The sequence below is a fragment of the Sphaeramia orbicularis genome, chromosome 6 (assembly GCF_902148855.1).
Source record: "Sphaeramia orbicularis chromosome 6, fSphaOr1.1, whole genome shotgun sequence".
NCBI lineage: Eukaryota > Metazoa > Chordata > Actinopteri > Kurtiformes > Apogonidae > Sphaeramia > Sphaeramia orbicularis.
Genome location: NC_043962.1, coordinates 2928182 through 2937896, shown reverse-complemented (window position 1 = coordinate 2937896; position 9715 = coordinate 2928182). Strand labels below are relative to the sequence as shown.

Sequence of the window (9715 nt, the reverse complement as noted above, 5' to 3'; positions counted from 1 at the left end):
ACACACTATTCTCTACAGTAACACTCTAATGAAAGGCTCTAGAACAATAGATAGATAGAATAATAGAATGATAGAACAATAGAACGATAGATAGAACGATAGAACGATAGATAGAACGATAGATAGAATGATAGATAGAAGGATAGAACGATAGATAGAACGATAGATAGAATGATAGATAGAAGGATAGAACGATAGATAGAACGATAGATAGAATGATAGATAGAACGATAGATAGATAGAATGATAGAATGTTAGAACGATAGAACGATAGATAGAACGATAGATAGAACGATAGAACGATAGAACGATAGAACGATAGATAGAACGATAGAACGATAGAACGATAGAACGATAGATAGAACGATAGATAGAACGATAGATAGATAGATAGATAGATAGATAGATAGATAGATAGATAGATAGATAGATAGATAGATAGATAGATAGATAGATAGATAGATAGATAGATAGATAGATAGATAGATAGATAGATAGATAGATACTTTATTCATCCCATAGAGAAATGTACAGGTTCCTGCAGTATCCACAAACTTAAAAACAACAACAGTAAAAAATACTTTAAATTTCCTCATGGAGTCAGAGAAAGAGAGAGTTTAATCTGTTTGCAGAGTTCAATCCAGGAGGGGACTTTTCTTTCTGTATTTATTTATTTTTTGGCTACAGTGTGTGTAATACACACTATTTATGTTAAAATTAGTAGTTTTGCACCATCGTTCAGTCATAGTAGGCTTTGTCACATCTGTTCTGATGCTGCATTAAGTATTTACCAAGAATGTACACATGATATTTATAAGAACATTAACTGATGGCATCTGTGTGACTAATATGGAACTGGATTTGTACTAACTAAATAAATAATTTACATTTACAAAACTGCTCTGCATAGACCATTCCAAATGTTGGTTTAATGCTCTAAGGTCGTTTGATTCGACATGTCTGAATGCGCTGTCCTCTGCTGCCATCTGGGGGTGGAAGTTCATACAGCCACATTCTCATCCTGAACATTCCAGAACTAAATCCTCTGTAGGGTTAAGATGGAGTGATTCATTCCTTATTAAAAGTTGTTATAGTTGACAGGGAAAAGGAAATTAACCAATAAAATTCCACTTCACTGGTAACACATCACAGGACAACCTCTGTTGTGGAGTCGATCCCTACTAACACAGTGGTTCTCAAAACTTTTTACAGTGAAATACCCCCTGAAATAGACTTTTTTTTTTTTAAATTTTTTTTATCCAAGTACCCCCAACTCTCGCTTCAGCATTTCTGATTAAAAAAATTAGGCTAAATCTGTTCCTGTGCCAAAGGTGTCTGTTTATGTTTTCAAAACTTTTTAAACAACCATATATTTAACTGTAATATATAGAAAAACCCACATTTTTCAAAGTACATTTTGTGCAAAATATAAACTAAGAAGTGTCCTCTTTCATTGATAAGAAAAATAAACGAACCTTTCATCAACCAAAAGTGATTTCTCATCTACTCCAACTCATTTTGAATAATATGAAATATTAATGTTCTTCAAATGTTACCAAAGCTTCAACAAGATGATGGGCAGTACAACTATTATATGAATGTATTTATTGTGTTTTATATTTCAGCATTCATTCTCATTATTTATTTTGTATTCAGTACATGACTTATTTAATGTACTTTTCCAAAAAAATGTCCAGTACCCCCGGGGTCTCTTCCAAGTTGTGAAATGCAAAAATTACACTAAAGAAATTAACAATCAATGGTGTTAAAATCATTTTAGGTCAGACCAGTAAAATACTATCATAATAGCCTATAGATAATGAAAAACATACAATTTCCTCTTTGTTTTAGTGTAAAAAAAGTAAAATAATACAAAAATGTTTACATTTGCAGACTAACCTTTTACAAAAATGTGAATAACCTGAAATGTCTCAAGAGAAGTATGTGGAATTTTAACAATATTCTGCCTGTTACTAAATGTTGTGTGTATTTGTAGATCCACTGTGACCTGTCAGTTGTGATGCACATGTATAAATGATAAACCAAGGCGTAATATTGTTAACATTACACTTGTTTTTCTTAAGAATTTTCAGGTTGTTCACATTTGTTCATGTTATGTTCAAGTACAGTTCATAGATGTAAACAGTTTCATTACGGAAAACATAGACAAAACTTTGGAGCTGATATTATTGATCAGTTCTTATCCTATTATTTATATTATTTTACTAGTCCGGTGCACTTTACATCATATTAGGCCAGGGGTGTCCAAAATTTTTTTTCAAGAGGGCCAGATCTGATAATGTGGACATTGCCAGGGGCCAGTGGTCCCTTCAGACATTTTTTAAACAGTAAAAATTACATATAAATGCGCTGTTCTACAACAATTTTATTTTCATTGTCACAATATCATTTTTTAAAATGGCAGTGTAACCAAATCTAAGCCACTCAGGTGTGAACAAGTTAAAAAAAAACAAAAAAAAAACAAAAAGACAATTCTGCCTTCCTTTCACATCTGGAGTCAGATAACATAGAACAAACTGTATGGAGTATCTTAAACTTCCAAGTTGATAAAAATCTTAACCCCACATTCATTTTAAACATGACTTATATGAGTACTCATTACTCATATATTACTCAGTAATGCAAAGTCTGTTAACGTTTAAGATGAAAACATATGACTCTTACTCTTGTCTTTCACAAAATCATTCAGAAAGTAATATTTTGTGTCACATCTATAAGTACATAACACCAGCAGTTAGAGGCAACTAACCTGGCAACTTGGTATCCTGCCTTGGTGGTGAATTCACTGAACTCAGGTTCACATGAAGAGTCACTGTTGGGAGTTTAAAGCAGCTGGAATGTGCTTCACTTTTTCAGAACGCTCACTCCCTGCTAGCTTGTCGTATGCGTTAGCATGTTTTATCTGCTAGTGTGTCTTTACATTGAATTCCTTAAACAAGACAACAGTCTCTTGACAAATTCGGCAAACAAAATCGCCTCAATTTTCAGTGAAAAAAATTGTAATTCCCATTTCTCCTGGAAGCGGCGGCCCTCACTGTCAACTTTCCTTCTTTTATTTACAGGCACCATGGTCAGAAATTACCGAAAAAGGTTCACGGCAAAGTCACAGAGCCTGATAGCGTTAGAGTGGTGCTGCCGCCATGAGGTGAAAGGAGGAACTGCATTTGAACCTTTTATGATTTATGTACTCGGTTCAACAGTCCAAGCAGGCCATAAAGAATATAATATAAAACCCAAGCTGTGGGCCGTATAAAATCTGACCGCGGGCCATGATTGGCCCCCGGGCCAGACTTTGGACATGCCTGTATTAGGCTGTTTGTGGCCCCTGAACTAAAGTGAGTTGGACACCCCTGGTTTAGAGTTTCTGACCTGAATGTCAGTCACTGTCCCACTGCCTGTCTCAATGACAGTAAAATCCCAAAATTTTAATGTGAGGTGATCACGATGTGACATTGTTAGCAAACCTGATGTTTGTTTTGTTTTAATTTATACAGCACTGGTCAGAATTATTAGAACACTTGGCATATTTTAGAGGCTTCACCTTTTTTTTTGGTTTTAATTGGATATTAAAATACCTATAAAATAAATGAAATATCTACACATTCATCATTATGCTCCATTCACCATAGTCAATAAACCATAGTCAATAATCATCAGAAGGAGATTTAGGTCATTTTCTTTACCAAAAAACATACCTATTTTACTATTTTCACTGTCACAGTGAAATGGGCAAAAGAGGTTGATATTTGCACATCTGTCAGGTGTTGAAATTAACCCATAGAGACCAGAACAGCCACTGCTGACACAAACCTACTGATCTAAACTGTTTAATACCTGTGGATCCACTAATCCTATTAATATATGTAAATAATTGGTGTAAAACACAGTTCTTCATCTTTTCATAGTCATCAGATATGACCATATTTGGACGTTCAGAGGCTCCGTAGTTACACCGTCATCTTCTACATCATTGATTCCCCAGTAACACCCATGGAGTTGGATCAATGCCAGTGGATGGACACACTGAGTTTATGTTCAGTTAATGACAGATTGGACTGAAAAAGACACTGTAATGAATGGTGGAACACTGAGCACTTTTTGTTCTGTCTGGACGTTCGATCAAGTACCTGCCGAACAGGTTCAATGTTTGTCTTACTGTAATGCCAAAAGCAATCACCTTGTCTGTAAAACAAATCTACCCACGGCTACAAATAAAGTAACCTTGAACCTTGAGCTGTTTTTAGTCTTTATTTTTCTCTGCATACTTAACTTTTAATTTACTCAGAGTTCTCATGAACATCTACATGATTTGTGAGTTAAATATGGGAAAATACACGACTTACACCAAAAAAAAAAAAAAAAGCAAAATACAGATTATAATATAAAAAGATATTGTGGTGATAAATCAATTAAGAAAGGTAGAAATGGAGAAAAACTAATGTGGGAACTATTACAAAAGTAGCACTGTGTCTGTATAGGTAAATTTGGCCATCACTGTGTTTTCTGTCACTCATTTAAACGTGGACAGTGTATGACATCTGTCACCTGCAGTAGCTGCTGTCATCCTGCAGGTGGCAGCAGCGGCGCACTACAGTGATAAAACAGGACAGAGAGGAACAGCGCCACTGCGCGGGGAAAAGACAGCATATAGCATTAGCAAGCTAGGCAATCCGACAGAAACTATCCAGTGTAGGCAGAAAAACGTTAAAATATTTTTTATACGGTATTTTATGAACAACATTCACCCAAAGCGGGTTCTAAGGACTTCTGCTGAGGATTTAGTGATAATAAATTAACTCTCTCTGGTGAGTTAATAATTTTCCTCCGTACTGTGCTAAGCTAACTCTTTGTTGTCTGAGTTCAGTTACACTACATACTATGGAAAGGCATCTGAGTACAGAAATGGTCAAAGAAAGTTCATGTTATTTAAGGTTTTAGGAGGGTGACCAAACGTCCTCTTCTACCTGGACATGTCCTCTTTTCATGTCCGGAGTGTCCGGCGGTTTTAATAAATTAGTGAAAATGTCCGGTTTTTACGCCGGCATATTAGGGTCACATAAGAAAATAAACCCGAGAATAAAGTCGTAGTTTAAAAACTCATTATTTAACGAGAATAAAGTCGTTAATTAACGAGAATAAAGTAGCAGTGTTAAAAAAACTAATTTAACGAGAATAAAGTCATTGTTTAACGAGAATCAAGTCGTACTTTTATTAGATTAAAGTGGTAATATTTTGAAAATTCAACAGTTTCCGGTTTTACAGCGAAGGCAACAAGTGAAGCAGCAACTTTCTCTTCTGTTGGACTCAAAAACTTGGACTAGTCTCCTCACAGTTTGTTCAGAAACTACAGCCCCTGTGTGTTTAGTTCTGGTGTTTCCACTGATAGCCCTGCAGATGAACACTGCAGCAGTTTCTGCTAAACTAAAGAGGAAATTTATTACAAATCAGCTCGGTTCTTACGACAAACCCAAATGTGTGCAGACTCACTTCACAGTCCTCAGACTGAGAATGTGTTGATGGACAGACTCAGTGTTTGGCCTGTGTACCGAACCCCCAAATGAAAGAACTGCACTAAATGTTCACAGTTCTACATCGATGAGTGGGTACGACTGCTCATAATATAATGACTTTATTCTCGAAATATAAAGACTTTATTCTCGTTAAATAATGACTTTATTCTCGAAATATAACGACTTTGTTCTCGTTAAATAACAACTTTATTCTCGTTAAATAACGACTTTATTCTCGTAGTGACAAGCGTTTTTATTTTCTTATGTGGCCCTAATTCGTCGTCGTAGGTTTTCATTGTTTTTCACAGTTAAAAACTCTATAAATGTGTATGTATGGCACAAGCGTAATTTTGATGTCTGTCACTGTCATTGTTCGTGCAAACAGAAAAGTTTCAAATCCCGCTGGAAGAAAAGGCTTTGGTCTTTCCAGTGAAATGAGGGACATTAGGGCAGTGAAAGGCGCTGATCCACACCATTTTTTGGAGAGTGTACTTAATTTTGTAAATGAAATATTTCGTTGTCACTAAGATAAGCCATGATAAAATACAACTACTCATTCATCCATTTTCTGAACCAGCTTTATTTTATTATTTTTTTTTAAATAATTTTTTTTCCCAAAATGCTTTATTCAAACATTCAATGTACAAAAAGACACAAACATTGCACAACAACATATTCATTGTCCATAAAGGCACAGACAGTGCGCAAACACCAATTGAAGTGTACAAAAAAAATGACAGACTTATGCTCTCAACAGTCGAATAAATAACGAAAAGACATAAATCAACATAAGAAAAATAAATAAAATAAAGAAATTCCAATTAAGTAAAAATAACATTCACTCTATTCCTTTTTAAACCACATATCGTATAGCTTGACAGTTTTTATGCTCTGTATTGAATCTTAATATCTCAGTGCTTTGATGTATTTCTTAAATTCACAATTAAAACGAATAAAACAGGAGGTTGCTTTGGACACTCTACTTTTGTGTATATGAAATTTCCCGAACAAAATAATAAATTAAGAAAAAATTCAATTTTGTCATTATTGTGATCAAAATAAGTGATAATATTTTTACATTCTGTCTTCACACTTATTTTAATTTTGCACAGAATGTAACTTTCTAATCGAGACCAGAACTCACTAGAATGAACACACTAATAAAATAAATGTTTTATTTTTTCTGATTCATTGTCACAGAAAGTGCACTTATTTTCAACGTTTAAAAACTTAGAGAGATATGAGTTTGATATATATACAGGGTGTCCCATAAGTCTCCATACATAGGAGACATAATACATATGGTTCTAACATGTATTTCTTTATATATCTTCTTTATAGTTCTTCAGCAGTGGAGGACATGCATTGAAATGTGTTCCCGACAAAATGGCAGTCATATAGGGCATATTATATAAATAAAAATGGTTTATGTCAAGAAATGTTTATTTTTCCTATGTATGGAGACTTATGGGACACCCCGTATATTGTGGAAAATTTTAACATGTATTTCTTTGAATTTATCGTTAATACAAAATCTATATGGTAACAGCCATGCCTTCTGCCAATTGATGTCAAGAAATAAATTATTCCAGAAAGCCTTCCCTCTGGGAGCAATTCTCCTCTTAGCGCAGAATACGTTACATATATGCTTATTGTTGCATTTAGCATCCCTCACATCAATACCATTTATCATCAAAAGAGGTTCAATCTCAAACCTTCTTGAAATTGCAGGTGACTCTTCATTAAATGGATTAGTCCGTTAGGGACAGCCTTCATCACTGAATTGAATTCCTTGCTTGTTACAGAAAATGCTTTAGTATGAAGAAATCTATCGTAACTGAGCAATAGTCCATTGGCATCAAAGAGATCACATACATATACAGGGTGTATCAAAAAAAAGTAGACTGTCCAAAAAGTGCCCACCAAATTTACAAGTGAATGTTTTCATGAAATGTCTTTGTTTGCCTATGTTGATATGGACGTCCTGCATCTGTCCATACCAAAATTTATTACATAAATGCATGCATGACTTCACACGGGCCCTTTTTAAGAGGGGGTAAAAAAAATTTTTCCTCCAAAAAATTAAAGGGTTAAAATTGGTTGAAAAGCCTTAAACTGTGGTGCAATGCGTGATTCTTTGGTTTTCTCCACTGCGGTACCCGGATTAACCCTTTGTTTCTTGTCGGGTAAACTTGAGCAATGGGTATGAATCGGAATGTGTTTGAAAGTAACACCATGGTTAGCAAGTAATGACTACCCAACTGCATCCCAAAGAAGGTTAATTAGGTGCACATTACGAGGAGTAAGTCACTTACTTACCCTGTTTTTGTCCACTTAGTCCTCGACATGACCTCCATCTCTTTGGATGCACACTTGTGCTCTCCTTATCATGTCCTGCACTGCTCGCCTGATCATTCCTCTGTCTCGCCGCAGGATGTCCACTTCGGCTCTGATGCGCTGTTCAGTGTCATCAAGGTCACGTGGTGGTGTCTCATACACTTTGGATTTCAAATGTCCCCAGAGGAAAAAGTCAAGGGGCGTCAGGTCAGGAGACCTGGTGGGGCCATTCCACTGGGCGGTTCAAGGCAATGACACGGTCACCAAAAAGCTCTGCAAGCTGATCCGTTACCGTTCTTCTCCGGTGTGGGGGAGCACCATCTTGTGCCCACCAAGCACGTGCCAGTTGACCATTCTGCTGAAGATGAAAACGTGGCATTGCACGGAGAGAACGAACAACGTGTTCATTCAACATTCGGAGATAATCATCGCCGTTAATGTTGTTGCGAAAAAAGTATGGTCCAACAATTGAACCACTTCCAACAAGACCGATCCAGGCCGTCAATTTGTGCCGATCATCCCTTCGCTGGTAGTCAAAATTGAGTTGGCGTTGACCCCGTGAAAAGCATTCACCCCAGTGTATGTGTACATTTGACAGGAAACAAAAGGTTAATCCGGGTACCGCAGCAGAGAAAACCAAAGAATCACGCATTGCACCACAGTTTAAGGCTTTTCAACCAATTTTAACCCTTTAATTTTTTGGAGGAAAACGTTTTTTTACCCCCTCTTAAAAAGGGCCCGTGTGAAGTCATGCATGCAGTTATGTAATAAATTTTGGTATGGACAGATGCAGGACGTCCATATCAACATAGGCAAACAAAGACCTTTCATGAAAACATTCACTTGTAAATTTGGTGGGCACTTTATGGACAGTCTACTTTTTTTTGATACACCCTGTATAATACCTTTATCAACCCAATTGTTCTTGAAAATAGATTTCCTCCCAATAGTAATGTCTCCATTATTCCTGAACCAGCTTTATCCTCAGTAGGGTTACGGGGGTCTGGAGTCTACACCAGCTACTTAAGGCGGCCTTACACTGTGCGAGTTTAGAGACGATTTCTCACTCGTGCGACTCTTTCTGGGATCGGCCCGATGTGCCTCTAATCGTGTGTCGTGCTTCGTGCAGTGTACATGGGGTAAAGAGAAGCGATTAGCACCTCACGACCACCTCACGACCAGCAATCGTGTGTTCTCAAGGAAAACGGAGCTGTTTGAAATCCTGCTCGCTCTTCGTGAGTGTATCGTACTGTCAAAGCAGTGCCACGAGCCTATGTGCCTCAAATTCTCACACTGTGCATGTGCGAACACAGACGCTTACAGTAGCGTACAAGCTAACAGTAGCTGGCTATTGGCCTAGTGCAGTTTAGCTGTTGCAGCTTACCTCTAGTTCCTGCTATAGGATGACAGCCCATACTGTCCACGTCTGGCCAACCAATTCCTGCACCAAACACATCGTTGTCTTTTCTTCTTTTTTGATTCCTCACAGATAATGGCACATATTACCAAAGCAGCTCGTTGGTTTTTGTTTAGCACTACCATTTCGTGACTCACGCCAATACACAATCGTCTATGCACTTTTACGGATTCCTTGCTATTTTAACGTTGTATTTCCGGATACAACACTCAAACGTGTCGTGCGTCCTGTGGTGTATGGTCCTACAGTGTGAGCAGTCAGGTCGCGTACGAGCTTCGGTATGTGGAGTGTGAGAACAGGAATCGTGAGTCTGACTGTACGACTGATTCGCACAGTTTGAGATGGAGCTGCGTGCAACGATCGAAATAATCGCACAGTGTATGGCCGCCTTTATGGGTGAAGGCGGGTTCACCCTGGACATATGACCAGT

At 37.1% G+C, this 9715-nt stretch overlaps 1 pseudogene; it reads left to right on the top strand.

Moving 5' to 3' along the window:
* LOC115421684 (CCR4-NOT transcription complex subunit 1-like) overlaps window positions 1-9715 on the top strand; it is a 969367-nt pseudogene that overhangs the window by 122347 nt on the left and 837305 nt on the right.